Below are 15,990 nucleotides of genomic sequence, written 5' to 3' on the forward strand. Positions count from 1 at the left end.
ATATGTGTGTCATCTTCCAGCACTGGATTTCTTTTGAATCCTTCTTTTGAAATTTCTCAATCAATCTCCTGTGCCATAAATCATCCATTTTCCTTTTCTTGATGGTGTTCACAATTTTCCTACTTCTGCCTTAGCAGGCATGATGTATATCTTGAGAAACAGATAGATATATCAGAATCACTATTAGAAAAGAAGCCACCGAACCAGTAGAGAGGAAAAGATTTTCAGGCTTTCGCTGTTGGCACTTTGACACTTAAGATTTAGCTCTGCTTGGTTGATGTTCATGAATAGCCCATCAGCATTAATTGTAGTTTGGATCAAGGATGTTCTCATAATGTAATATTCACATATCTGGGAAACTGGGTTTCACCTTGAATGGTGCAAACAGTATTTTTTGGGGGGTAAGTTTCTTTTTCAGCAGTAAACTTGAGAGAAAAATCTCTACTTGACAATTGAAAAGGACAATTAGAAGACAGGGAGAATCTTTCCATATCTGCATAGAAAAGTAAAATAGAATAGAATAGAATTCTTTATTGCCCAACTGTGATTGGACACACAAGGAATTTGTCTTTGGTGCATATGCTCTCAGTGTACATAAAAGACAAGATACATCCATCAAGAATCATAAGGTACAACACTTAATGATAGTCATAGGATATAAATAAGCAATCAAATCATACTAGAAACCATCAACATAAATTGTAAGGATACAAGCAACAAAGTTATACTTATAGTCATAAGTGGGAGGAGATGGGTGATATGAACGATAAGAAGATTAATAGTAATAGCAATGCAGACTTAGTAAATAGTTTGACAGTGTTGAGGGAATTATTTGTGATGGTGTTCGGGAAAAAACTGTTCTTATGTCTAGTTGATCTGGTGTGCAGTGCTCTATAGCGTGGTTTCGGGGGTTGAAATAATTTATGTCCAGGATGTGAGGGGTCTGTAAATATTTTCACAGCCCTCTTTTTGACTCATGCAGTGTAAAGGTTCTCAGTGGAAGGCAGGTTGGTAGCAATGGTTTTTTCTGCAGTTCTAATTATCCTCTGAAGTCTATGTCTGTCTTGTTGGGTTGCAGAGCCAAACCATACAGTGCAGGTGGCAGACACAATAATTCCTCTGTAGAACTGAATCAGCAGCTCTTTGGGCAGTTTGAGCTTTCTGAGTTAGCACAGAAAGAACATTCTTTGTTGTGCTTTTTTGATGATGTTTTTGATGTTAGGTGTCTGTTGTGGCCCAGCAGGAGCCGTTGGAGCTGCGATGGACTCCGATAGCAAGGAATCCTATGAGTCTGCTATGGAAGATGTGGAGGGCCCTGGGCAGGGTTCAGACTCAGAGCAGGGACCAGAGAGGCTGGTTGGCCACTAGGAGGCACCTGAGGCATGGAGCAGTGGGGAAGATTAAAGGGAGTTTGTCCCTGATGCCAGGCAACGGAGGGCGGAGAAAAGGAGGCAGTAGTTATGGAGACTGACTCATAAGAGATAATCAAGCCCAGATGGTTGTGGCTTGGCCCCTCCCAAGAGAGTATATAAGAAGAGACTTTGGGAGGAGTTCTTTTGCAGGACACAGCTGTTCATAATATCTGGAGAACTCCTTGTCTGGTCTGCCTTGTGTTCCCATGTCTGTTGGAGTCTGGGTTGCTGCCAATGTCTTGCCAGTGAGTCGTGTCTGGGCTTTCAGCCAACAGGATTATAATTGCTGTGAATAAAGATTGGCAAACAGCTAAGCCTGTGTCTGCGTTCATTACCGGACCAGGGGAGGGGGCAGAACAGGTGTCCATCTTAATTCTTGAGATATGGTAGGACCTAGAAATTTGAAGGTCTCTACTGTTGTCTAGTATTGTAAGAGGTGATAGTATGGGAGGGTTTATCCTTAAGTGTACCACTATGTCTGTGGTTTTGAGTGTGTTCAGTTCCAGATTGTTCCATTTACACCACAAGGTAACAGAGGGAAAGGAGCTCTTGGAGATACTAGATAGGAAGCAGAAAAGGACCAGACTTGCAATAGAGATGAACAGAAAGGTTCATAGAATAGTTTTTATTACTTCATTTCATCAATTGCAGCTCTTTTAGTCTCACCTGCAATTTTGTTTACATTATCTTTCTTTTCCTCTTCTGGAAAATTTGTCACAGGTCCTTTTACAGTGAAGCCAAAATACAAGAGCTACCGGTATATCTTTGTTTACTTCACAATTCAAGCTTGATATTGACTAGAGTTTATCTTCAATTTTATTTATCTATTTATTTATTTATTTTTGAGTAGCTCCTTCCTTGTAGAATTGTCTTTAATGGAGGCAGCCTTGGTTTTTACCTTTGGTTTTCAATAATATTGTATATCAGCTTCCCCGGATGAGTTAATACCTAGTTTTGTCAGCTTTGTAATCAAATCTGGACTCAGCTTTTCAACTCTTTTTTTCCAATATGCCTCAATCTTTGTGTGTTGATTTGAAGGACTACATTTTCCTTCTGCCTGCTTTGTAAATATATTAATGTGTCCAACTGAAAGAAGGCTTCATTTACATTGTAAATGAAGCCATATATGTGGGTGAGTGAGTATAAGCGTCTGTTCGTGTGATGTGCTTGTGGGTAGCATATGAAAGAACCCATAAACTTTCTACATAAGTGTAATCAAATGGCCCATGAATAGCTGAAGATAAGCAGTCAACTATCCTAATTTTTCAGCTATCCATATTTTTTTTCTTAGAAGGGAAGAACTTATACAGATGAAGGATCAGTATGCTGTATTACTTATTATAAATCTGTCTGATTCTCTTGGGAGTAATTTCACATGAATCTGATAGGCATTCATGGTTCTCCCAAATGTAACTTTTTTCATATGAATCTCATCTGTTCATCTGTCCTAAACTGGGGGGGGGGGAAGCAACAACCACAACCAGAGCCAAAACAAGCTTGGAGACTTTCAGACAGAGGTCTTTCAAAGCTTTGGCTGTGGATTCCAGAATCCCTCTTAAAGTTTCCAGTAGATTGTAATATTTAATGTGAAAGATGGATAGAATTACTAAATGCAAGTTGAGCTGTTATATTAACTATATTTCATTCAAGTACAATTGCACTTACATCAAATTCAATGGACCTATCCATATATTTTTTTCAGGGCTTCAACTATATGTTGGAATAACATGCTCTGGCACATTACTCAAGAGCAGGCTGGCCCTCAGAGCAAACACTTACACCTATGGCTTAAGACAGGGGTGTCAAACTCATGGTTTCATGTCAGTGTCACTTAATGTATTTGGGGCTTTTCTCCCCTTTGCTAAACCGGGTGGAGGCATGGCCAGTGGATGACGCATCTGGCATGCAGCCCATGAGTTTGACAGCCCTGGCTTAAGGCATCTATTTTGCTCAGTTTTGTTTTTACTTAGAAACAAAAGAGAGGGAAGGGAAGCAGGGGTGGGCTGCTACAGGTTCGTCCTGGTTCGGGAGAAACTGTAGCTAATGTTATAGCCGGTTTGGAGAACTTCCAAATCCCATCCCTGGCTGGCCCTTTCCATAAGGTGACCAGATTTTCAGATTGGTAAAGAGGGACACCTTTGACCTTAACACCTCAGCTTTGCTGCCCAGCGCTGGCAGAGGGGGCGGCTCCCCCCTCTGCTCGGAGCACATGAGCTGGGCACCGCGTTACCCCTACCCTGCCTACTCAGACCAGCTGAGCCTCCCTGGACGTTGCAGCAGCAGCAGCCGCAAGTGCGCCAATCTCGGCGTTTTTTGCATCGAGGCGTGCTGCAAGAAGAGGGAGTGAGTGAAGACCTTTTCTAGCTGGCGCAAGGGAGCATCTATGCATTGGCACAAAATTAAATGCTTTGAATATTTCTGTGACTATATAACTGTGAATCCAGTAGTTGAATAATAATATTTATTTGAAGGAAACCATATCAATGCATTGTTATGTTTTTTTAATATATATATATTAATATATAATATATATATATATATATATATATATAATAAAATCAGATGCCCTGGATGCTATAAGCAATACATTGGGGAAATGTAGCATTTCATAAATCACAGTGCAACAGCAAGAGAACTTGAATAATATTTTTCAATACAGGTTCAATTTAAAATGCCATTACCTTTTAGATCAAGCAATATTCCTACATAAAGATAAAAAATGAATTAAAAACATAGATTTTATGCAATAGATTACTTACATAGATAACCCCTCGATTTAGCTTGAGGGTGACATTTTAATATTATTGGATTTTTCTTTCTTGTGACCTTCCTATGAAATGGCATCATTTGAAGCAGAACTGGGTTCAGGATTCAGTTCAGAACTCCACAAATGATCTAGAATTCCTCTAGAAGTAGACCAAATTAAAACCTAAAGTAAGATTCAGAAAATATATTTTCCCATAATATGTCATGGGAAATCACTCCCTATCTGTCTTTATCAGATTATATTTTCAAAAGAAAAAATTACAATATACAGTGGGATTTGATTTTTTTAAATAAAAATCAGTGGAGTAGTTTTAATCTATGCTAATTTGTTATCTAATATAAAAATAATTCCTATAATTTAGAGGTTTTGGATATGATGTATTTGGAGATATTCAAATGATGTGTATATGAGTTTATGTGATACAATTTAGAAAGTATAAATTTACTATAGTTCCATTAACATTCTGAGGTGTATTATTTCACCGAGATCTTCTTCCTGCCGGGGTTTCGCTGAAAAGGTGACAAGAGTTTGCCGCTCGCCGAGAAAGCCCAGGCGGAGATAAGGCACTTGCCGAGGCACGTTTTCCGCGCAGATGGGGAGGCATGTCTCTCCTCCCTCTCTCTCTCTCTCTCTCTCTCTCTCCTCTCTCTCTCTCTCTCTCTCTCTCTCTCTCTCTCTAACAGATTCAAACAAATCAACTGGTCACTTTTTGGGGGGAGGAAGGGGGGAGAGGGAGGAGAGAAAGGATTCACACAAACGCGAGTTCCTTTTTAGATTGCATTTTGCGACCTAAACGCTCGCTGGTCACTTCCCCCACCTGACATTTCCCCCGACGAGGTATTTTTTTTCTCGTCTTCCCTCCCACCTCTGCCCAGAAGGGCTGGCTATTACAGGAGCTAATGCGCGCCCATTGCCTCAGTCGACGAAGACGTGGCGTGCTGCAAGAAGAGGGAGTGAGCTTAACATCTCAGCTTTGCTGCCCAGCACTGGCAGAGGGGGCGGCTCCCCCTCTGCTTGGAGCACCTGAGCTGGGCATCGCGTTACCCCTGCCCTGCCTACTCAGATCAGCTGAGCCTCCCTGGACATTGCAGCAGCCCCAAGTGCGCCAATCTCTGCGTTTTTTGCATCAGGGTGTGCTGCAAGAAGAGAGAGTGAGCTTAACATCTCAGCTTTGCTGCCCAGTGCTGGCAGAGGGGGCGGCTCCCCCTCTGCTCGGAGCATCTGAGCTGGGCACTGCGTTACCCCTGCCCTGCCCCCTCTGGGATCTTTTGACAACGGCCCGGGACGCGGGAAAAATTATGAAGAAGCGTGCCTGTCCCACCAAATGTGGGACGTCTGGTCACCTTACCTTTCCACCCCTCTCCCACCCCACCCCTCCCCTCCCAGGAGTCTCCAAGCAGTCTGTTTTGGATGTGAGGTAAGTGCAGGGCCCATGCAGAGGCTTAGGGAGGGAGGAAAATGGGCCCCCCAGAAGTTCTGGAAGGCCAGAAATGGGCCCATTTTCGGCCTCCTGATGGCCTCCAAAGCCTGGGGGAAGCAATTTTCACCCTCCTGGAGGCTTAAGGAAAGCCTTTGGAGCCTGGGAAAGAACCCCTCCCCTGTGGTGCAGGAGGCTGACTAGGCCATACCCCACCATGGCCACACCCACTCAGCAACCAGGCAGAAAACCGTTGCTGAAATTTTTGAAGCCCATCCCAGAAGGGAAGGGAAGGGAAAGGAAAGGAAAGGACCCTGCTGCATTCTTTGATCTTAGTTTGCACAATTATATTCTAAATTGGTAAATATGTATTGAAGCAGTGTCTGTTCTTTGAATACTATACTCTGCCTGGGATTTTCAACCAAGGAGCAAATATTTTGTTGACATACTTGTTGACGGCAAGATGACACCTTTGTTCTTTTCCAGGGTCAGTGCTCAGAGAAGTGTGATTAAATCTATCAAAGGACATGAAGACATGTGTGAGGGGGGGGGGGGTGTTTCAAGGATAGCCTTCTTGGTTCAACACCCAAATAGCTTGTTCATATAGGTCAGGTTGGCTTTCAATCTGATGACTTTCAGGAAGGCAGGTTAAGCTCTTTTCTTCCCTAAAGCCTTCAGCAAGAAGAACCACTGTAGATTGTTATCAGGCCTGGGGCTCCCAGGGACCTGGAGACATACTTAGATGTTTCCATTGCTGAGAAGGTTATCTTTATCCTCTCATTGCTTATTTTTATAACATTTTAATGTAATTTTTATAGTTGTTGGTTGTAGGTTACATCCCATAATCATTTTTTGCGAGGGGTGTCTGTACAAATTTGATCAATCCATCAATCAATCAACCAATAAATCTTATTTAGATAATAATAATAATATGAGAAGCAGTGAAGGCTTGATGGGTTTTATCTATTTGCTACTTATATGACTGTAAGCTGCCTAGAACTGAAAGAGTTCCAGGCCTACAAATTCTTATGATAGATAGATGGACAGATGGCAGCAAAGATTATTATCCAGGCTCAAGGATGACTCAGCTTTCCATCCTTCCAAAATTGGTAAAATGAGGACTCAGATTGTTGGGGGCAATGTGCTGAGTCTATAAACCACTTAGAGAGGGCTGTAAAACACTATGAAGTGGTATATCAGTCCAAGTGCTATTGCTATTATATCACTTGGTTATCATCCACTAGTGCTCCAGATTTTTGTCATGCAAATATGGAAGCCCCATCATCTCTCTTAGTTCTTCTTTCCTTCTCCAGATGCACCTTGGTTGCAGTATTCATGCAAATATACCTTTTACCTGCATAAACATCTTTTTTTTAAAAATCCCAATTTTTAAAATACTATTTAGCATGTCTTGTTCAGTCCTACTGTTATAATATTGGCATATCTGGGTTTTGTACCAATAGTAAACCATTAATAGAAGATTGTATTAAGTCAGCTAAAGCAAATGAGTGGAATTGGCCCTAGCAGTGCTAATGTGAAGAGAACAAGCAATATGATTTCAGCAGGAGGCACGAAGTACATGTTTCTGTTTTGCTGAATATGGAAAGCCAAATATTGGTATCTTGCAGAATTTTATGACAAGAAGGCCTTTGTTTTGAATAGACAGTGGTTTGTGGGTAGCTACACAACTTCTTGCATATTATTTTATTTCAATCTGATGAGTAAAATTATTCCTGTTAATCTTGTACATTAGTGAGAAACTAAATAAACAAATAAAAATAAATAAAACAATTTCAAAATAGTGAATCTGAAGTATTCCAAAATTTGAGGATTCTTATTTTTAAGAAGGGTACGCACTAATGATGCCCCTACACTGACAAAACCTGCTGTGTTTAGGAATATGTAAAGCAGAAGGAGGAGACGGCATTGCCCCTTGAAGGTAGGCCAGATCAAGAAACAGACTACACCAAACACACTGGAATTCTACTCTATGGATACAAGCTATAGTAATGGGTTCTTGGAGGCTTGATAACACTTTCCCTTCCCTACCTCTTTCACCAAAGACAACCAAGGAAGGATCTTTCTAATGTCTTCTTCTCTTCCTGAACTTCATTTGTGCTTTGCTTACAGCCTCTGCGAACTTTCTCCAGGATCATCTTGGTGTTTCCCTATAGCCATGATGGCGAACCTACGGTACGTGTGCCAGAGGCGGCACACAGAGCCCTCTCTGTGGGCACGTGTGCCATCACCAGCTGGTCTTCGGGTTTCTGGCATTCCGGCATGTGCGGAGACCAGTTGGCCAGCCCGTATTCACATGCCAGAAAACCGAAGACCAGCTGGCTGCTCGTCTTCGGGTTTCTGGCACTCCAGCATGCACATTCCAGTTTTGGCACCCAAGGCTGAAAAGGTTCACTGCCCTACAGAGGTAGAAAGTTGTTGAATGTTAATGCAGATATCAGAGTTACTTTTGGAAAAAAATGTATGACAATGAGGTGGTATGGAATATTCCCTGGAAAAGTGTAATTGGACTGGATCTACTTTGCCAAATTTGAAAGAGCAAATGGGCAGCACTTTTGGGGGGCTTTGATAGGGACATGAAGACATGAGTCCAACTGGATCAAGCTTTGGCTCCCTTAGCCTTCTCTCTTGCAACTAAGAAATCAAGGTAACTCTCTGTTCCTATTATTGCTTTTGTGCACCTTTACATAGAGGCAGACAGCACTCCTCCTTGAAGGCAGCACTCAGTCAGCCAAGCTTACAGTAATTGATATACCTGTCCTCTAGGAACTCTTGGAAGTTATGAAGTCTAACATCCAACATAACATCTTATGGCTGCATGTTCTACAGATTGATTATATGGTACATGAAGAGACATTTTCTCATCTCTGTTTTAAATCTTTTATTAATTAGTTTCATTGGGAACAACAGGATTAACACCCATCAAGGACCATTAAGTTTCTCTCTATTCTGTACTAGGGCATCAGTTGAGATGTTGTAATGCTTGGAGTTGTAACAATGCCCCTTGAAGCAAAAGATGACATGAAAAACGCAGTAAAGTCAACTTTGCGATGCTGCACTCCTTTAATGGGATCTAGCTTGAGATGTTTACCTGGGGACAAGAACAAAGCAGCAGCTTTGAATGTCTAGTCATTCAAAGAAGAATGATCCTCAGTCCACATGCAATGAAACTTGTCAGCTCCATAAATTCTGCCTCCTAATACATCACTTTCTAAGTTCTTCTTTTCTTCAAATTGTAGTTATCTAAAATGCCATCTTCTTCTGAATGTCTTCCTGCTGGTCTTTAACACCTTTAAAGAACTATTTCTTTGGGATTAAGGGTTTGCTTTAGGAAATGTAAATGTATTGATTCAGTAGGATAAGAGTATTATAAATTTGGAAGAATTGCTTTCAAAATGTCTGGTTTTGAATCTACCAACCGCACAATCTTCTTTTGTCGCATTGAAAGAGAAATTATATATCAGTTTCAAATAGTTTTGGTTTCTAATCTTAAATAGGTTGTTTTATTAATCATAACCGTCTGGTTCTGGGGATAGAAGGAGCTTGACACGAAGCAGGCTTCTACAAATACATTGCTACATCAGCAGAAAGTAAGAGATGGGCTAAAACAATCCAGGTAATCACAGAATGGCTGTCCAGGAGTACAGAAAATTCCAACTCATTGCTGCCATCTAGTGGTCATCTAGAGTACTCTGCCTGTAAGTAACCTTTCCTGGACCAGGAAGCCTTGTTCCCTGTCACATATGCCTTGGTCACCTCCTACTTGGATTGTTGTTGTTATTAGTTGCAAAGTCATGTCCGACCCATTGTGACCTCATGAACAACATTCCTCCAGGCCTTCCTGTCCTCTACCATCCTCTCGAGTCCATTTAAGCTCAGGCCTACTTCTTCGGTGACTCCATCCAGCCACCTCCTTCTCTGTCGCCCCCTTCTTCTTTTGTCCTCAATCTTTCCCAGCATGAGGCTCTTCTCCAGTGAGTCCTTCCTTCTCAATAGGTGGCCAAAGTTTCATCTTCAGGATGAAGTTTCATCTTCAGGATCTGACCTTCTAAAGAGCAGTCAGGGTTGATCTCCTCTAGGACTGACCAGTTTGATTGCCTTGCAGTCCAAGGGACTCACAGGAGTCTTTTCCAGCACCATAGTTCAAAGGCCTCAATTCTTTGGCACTCAGCCTTTCTTATGGTCTGACCTTCACAGCCCTACATTGCAACTGGGGAAACCATAGCTTTGACTATATGCACTTTTGTTGGCAGGGTGATGTCTCTGCTTTTTAGTATGCTGTCTAGATTTGCCATAGCGTTCCTTGAAACTCAACATTAAGAAACCTAAGATCATGGCATCCGGCCCTCTTAATTCCTAGCAAATAGATGGGGAAGAATTGGAGGTACTGACAGATTTTATTTTCCTGGGCTCCAAGATCACTGCAGATGATGGTGACTGCAGCCGACTTGGATGACTGCAATGTAATCTACAGGGGCTGCCCTTGAGGACCAACTGGAAACTTTAACTCAGTGTTTCTCAACCTTGGTGACTTTAAGTCCTGTGGACTTCAACTCCCAGAATCCCCCAGCCAGCACAGGACTTAAAGTCACCAAGGTTGAGAAACACTGCTTTAACTGGTTCGTAATTCTGCAGCACACACAGTAGTGGGAGCCCCTAGGTTTGCCCATGTAGCATCTTTGTTAGTTTTCAATTTATTTTGGGGTGCAATTCAAAGTGCTGGTTATCATCTTTAAAGCCTTATGTGGCCCAAGACCAGGTTATCTTCAGGACCAGCTTTTCCGCATCTATCCATTCTACCATGTCAGTTAGGACGGGCACATTCCTAGTCCCTTTCCTTAAACATTGCCTACTGATGGGAACTAGGAAGCAAGCCATTTCCATGGCATGCTCCCTAGCTCCCTGTGGAAGACTCTGCTCCCTGAAGTTTGGCAGGTCTCCTACCTTTTAGCTTTCAGTAAAGTTTTGAAGACTTGACTTTTCCCCCAACTGCTGGAATAAAATGAAATGAGGGCACATCAGAAGTTTAACTTTATACCAGGTGTTTTTAAAAATGTGTTTAGCTTTTATAGTTTTAATATGGCTTTTACGCTGTTTTAACTTTTGATAGGGCGCCACCCAGAGTTGGTTATAAAATGGGCAGCTATCTAAATGTTTTAAATAAATAAATAATAAACCTGCCTGTATCCCATGACCTCATTCTGTTAAGCCTTTCTTAGGAATAACTGGAATCCCAAAATATCATATGGGTGACTGATTCTTCAATTATAATGCCAGACATTAGGATACACTTTGTTGTCAGCTTTGGTTTTTGACCTCTGAGCTTGTTCTGAAATATCACCTCTTTGTTTTTCCTTTCTAATTCCTGTACTGTTTATAGCACATGGATTACTGTGGATATGTAGGAAGAGGAAGACTTCTGAAAGATGCTAGCTTCATCAAACATTCACAGGCCATGGTGTGTTCTGGTTCCTTTCAGGGGGGAAACAGAGCCAATTTTGGCAGAACAAATGCAGGATTAGAGCTTGTGTTGGAAAATTAAAAGAAAAAAAGGTGCATTATTAAGAATAATGATAGGATGGGTATCAAACATAAAGGTAACGTTTGGGGCTAAGCACTAAGTGAGATTAGAGAGATATGAACAGATGGAGATTTTTAAAATGTAAAGAATGATATAGGAGTGGAAAGTTGTGCCTTTGTGTCCCCTACGTACACACACACACACACACGCACACACACACCTCCAGCACCCTTTCATATTGTTTATGCTGGTAATCAGTATTCATGGAAGGTCAAAGATTTCCTGCCCCAGAGTAAAAGGCAGCAAATGGGCAAATCAGGTTTGAAAGGATGGTCTAGAGAGGCCCCAGCTCAATTTTCACTTCACACCTTCTCAAGATGTTTAAGGTGCTAAAAGCCTATGCATTAAATGTTAGATCTTCCAATATTCCCCTTCTCAGTGGTTGCTGCACTACTTTACAACTCCCATTGATTCATGAAGATCCCAAAACTGGTTTCTTGGCGATGGCTTCTTGAGTACATCTGCTGCAATTTCTTTCCAGCAAGTGGGAGAGGAGGAAATAATTTTTTCCATTTAACAAGTTTATGTTCCTGCACAGCTCACACTTAGTGATATTTGGCATCAGAGTGCTTTGTATACAACGCAACTGTTAGATATTAGTAAATATTCTTGCTGCCAGTAACACCCTCTAGCTCTCTGATTGGCTGAGAGCTCTAGAGGGTGTTGCCGGCTTAACGTTACTGTTGATTGGCCGAGGGACTGACGTCAGCAGTTGCTGTCTCGTCCCCGGCCAGTGATTGGTTTAAAAAGAGTATAAATACCTTGGCGCGAGTTTTCGTTCTTTGAATCGCCGTCAACCTGAATAAATAGTTCTGTTAGTTGAAACCTGGCTGCGCGTCGTCCCTCCGTCAAAACCTAAAAGCAACGTTCTCTAATTTGGAAGGAGAAAGCAGGTTTGGTTTATTAGTCTCAAAGTCCAATCGTAGTGATGTTGCTAGGTTAGCTCTTCACAAACAAACTGTTTCCCAATTAATCTAGTAATTTTTTTGTGGGTGGTGGTGGTGGTGGATTGAGAGCCCTTTACAAATCTAATAACATTTTAAAAATTAGAGCACTGGCCCCATCTTCAGTCCAATTTTCATCTTTATAGCTTATCAATCATGCTATTCTCTTTAAATATCTTCTTATCCTCTTGACAATAGTCCAATCTTGTGTTGTTGATGTATTCATCTTCCTGCTCAACTCATCTATTGTTGATACAAAATCTGACTTTGCCACTATTTATATAACCAGAAACGTACCAATTGCTACCCTGCATTGACTGTTATCTTACAGTTGCATGCTCATTTCCTTGTCTTTAAAGAAACTTTTCTATTTGGCAGAGTTATATGGTGCCTACACTGAATAAATTAAATTACATTTCTCCTTATTAGACTCTGACAATCGTAGAAACCATGTTGTCCAATATTTTCTGTTTCTGGTTACAAAAGAATCTTCCTTTTTTCCCTCCTTTCAATCTGAATAATAATGGCACATCTCTACTGGTCATTTTATTTCTTGAGATAATCTATAACCTACTGATGCTGTATCCCTTTCATCTTCAGAGCATAGAATCAGTTCATTGTTATAAGTCATTTGTCTTTTGCTCTTGTAGTTGTGTGAATTCTTACTTAAAGAGTACTGGCTTTTCATTTCAGTCTTTACTGCTTGTGTGAGCAGTAAAGATTGTACTTTATAACTTGCACATTCCAAGTTCTATAAATTTTGGTCATTATTGCTGTGGACATAGTATACTTGGACTTCAGTAAAGCATTTGACAAAGTAGACCACAACCTGTTTCTTGGTAAGATAGAAGAATGTGAACTAGACAGCATCACAACTAGATGGATTTGTAATTGGCTGACAAACCACATTCACCATTAGTCCTCAATGGAACTCCATCTACATGTAGGGAAGTATGCAGAGGAGTACTCTAAGGTTCTGCTTAGGCTCAATACTCTTCAACATCTTCATAAACAATTTAGATGAGGGAGAGAAGGGGAACTTATCAAATTTTCAGATAATACCAACCTGGTGGGAATAGCCAACACCCCAGGAGATAGGCTCAAGATCCAGAGGGATCTCAACAGACTAGAACACTGGGCCATATATCAGGCTACTGCTGGAGGTGGTCTAGGCTGAAAATGGGTCACGCCCCCCCCCTCTGTGCCCCATTTTGGCTGGCAGAGTGCCACAGAAGGCGTCTGTCCCATCTCCTGCCCACCAGCCAGCCCATGGAGGAGAACTACAATGCTGATCTGGCCCTTGAAGTAATCCAGTTTGACCGCCCTGGCATAGGGTCTCCTGCTTGAGCAGGGGGCTGGATGAAAAGACTTCCAAGGTCTCTTCCAACTCTGTTATTCTGCTATTGTCTTCTGCATCCAATTAAATTATGAAGATCCATTTGTATCCAGTAGACTTCCTCTCTATTGATAGTTCTATGAGAATCCATTTTTCATGCTTGTGAAAGAATTCAATCCACCTTTTTCAATCTGATATCCTTTCAGTTTGCTGCCTTGTGTATATATCAGTATTTTTATAGCTATAAAAAAGTTTTTGGGATAATTCTCATTTGTTGGATCTTCTTGAACATCTTATTTTTGACTCAGGGTCTTCAACATTTCTGATATTTCTTGTGCTTCTATTCTGTATTGTGGGAGTCAAAGTTTCTTCCAGCTGTGAATATTGTTTCATTGTTTTCTAAATTGGGACTGAAATGCTGACATTTCATTAGTGTGTGCCTTTTGTTTTTAATCAAATGATGCTATCTATATCTATATCATCTACATGTCCTCCATACGTATCACTAACTCTTGCAACATATTTTGAATATTTTACAACTTTCTTTAGACTTGTTCTTACATACGGGAGACCATTTATAAGTGATATGATAATTATCTCTTTTTGACATATATAAATAAGTCATTTGGTCAAAAAAAAAAGCCAGATTGTTCCAGTAAAAACTAGGTGGGAAAGCCTGAAGATGACGAGTGGGATCTCGTCGAAACGTCGCCAAGATATTCTCAATCTAACATGGGAAAAGACCTGAATACACCCAAAACCTGCATACCTGTACCTGTGAAAATCTACATGTGTGTGTGTGTGTGTTTTATTTGTGCTGATAAATATATAAAGGGAGACTAGTATAGATCTACTTCAAGCTATTTAGCTCTCATCAGCTAGCCATACCCTTACTGGGATTCGAACCTGGGCTATATTACATATTAGGCAGACGTCTTAGCCATTAGGCCACAGGCTCTGATCCATTATCAGCTGAGCCAGGGAGAAAGGTATATATTTAAAGTCACAACCCCTGGTATTCCCCAATTATGGGAGGAAGCTAACTGTTTCCATTCTCTGTCAATCGGCTCGTCACAAGAGTCCATCACGACAGAAACCCAATATTTTTACTGTTTGATAACAAAGGCATATATATGTGTGTGTGTGTGTGTGTGTATCTGTGTGTTTGTATCTCTGTGTGTGTGTGTGTGTGTGTGCATATGTATATGTATATATGTTGCAATTGTGCACATTTGAGCATACTCTCCGATGATCAGTTGTGCTTTAGAAGCTATTTTTTATCCCCAACCAGGGGATAAAAAGCATGCATGTGCGCCCTCAAAATAAGCAAACCTACGTGTTGAAGCTGGCCAGACTAAGGACACTAGCCAGGTGAATACCTGATAGGCAGAATTCCCCCCCCCTATTTTCCTCCCCCAAAACTAAGGTGCATTTTATAATCTGAAAAATATGGTAATTTCACTGACTAAGCTTCTGGTCCCACTGAGTGACCCAGATTGGATCCTGCAATTTCACTATCTCTTCACCTCCTCAATTAACAAATGTAAAACTCTCCATCCCATATCTCTTAACTGTAGGCAAATCCAATAAGTAACATCTTACATAACATTTTATGTTATATTACATAGCATACATACAATTTTTTCAATCCCAGATGTCAAAAAATCCAAAATGAACCATCCAAAATAGTAACATATCCCATTTTAACCCTTATCAAATAAACTAACTTTGTCTCCCTTCTTTTTGCCTAAAACATTTTAAGTTTATCATTGGTTGATTGATTGTTTTTAAAAATAAATAAATCAAAACAATCTTGATCTTTAATCCATTTAAATAATTATTATTGATCTGTCTTTCAAATTTCCTCAAAACCTTAAATAGCCACTTTTGTAAGTGCAAAAAATAGGGTGGGGGGAGGGAAATGATTCCAATTTGTCTCTGGAATTATCATTTCTGTTTCTTTCTTAATTTTTAAAGCCTCATCCAGGTTTGTTTGTTTGTTTGATCTGGTAACAAATTCTTATTCAACTACTTATTCAAGTTGTTCTTGGGTGTATTTTTCTGTATATCATTTTCTGTAACATCTTCGGAGAAAACCCATAAAACACACAATTTAGCTGACCTTATTGATTCAAAGCCCCAATGCAATTTCTCAAACTCCATTATTTTGGAAATTACTTGCTATGTCTCCAGTATTAAAGAAAACTTATTTCCCATGAAAATGCATTATTCTTTAAAATTAATTACCAAGTCTTAATATTCAAAATCCAATATTCCAACATTTTCTTAGCCTTTAATTCGTTTAAAACTTTCTAAATCCATAACCTTGCCTTGTTTTTTGTTGCTTATTTTAAATTGTTAAAAGTATAAAAATATACCTTCATTTCTTACATTAAGAATTGAAGGCATCCATTGTTGTATTTCCAGCCTTGTCATTTTGAAAGTATCTACAAAACAGTAAATATGCAATTTCCAAAAATAGTTATCAAAAATAGTGTGATTTTAGAATCCTTTG

The sequence above is a fragment of the Thamnophis elegans genome, chromosome 1 (genome assembly GCF_009769535.1).
Source record: "Thamnophis elegans isolate rThaEle1 chromosome 1, rThaEle1.pri, whole genome shotgun sequence".
Taxonomy (NCBI): Eukaryota; Metazoa; Chordata; class Lepidosauria; order Squamata; family Colubridae; genus Thamnophis; species Thamnophis elegans.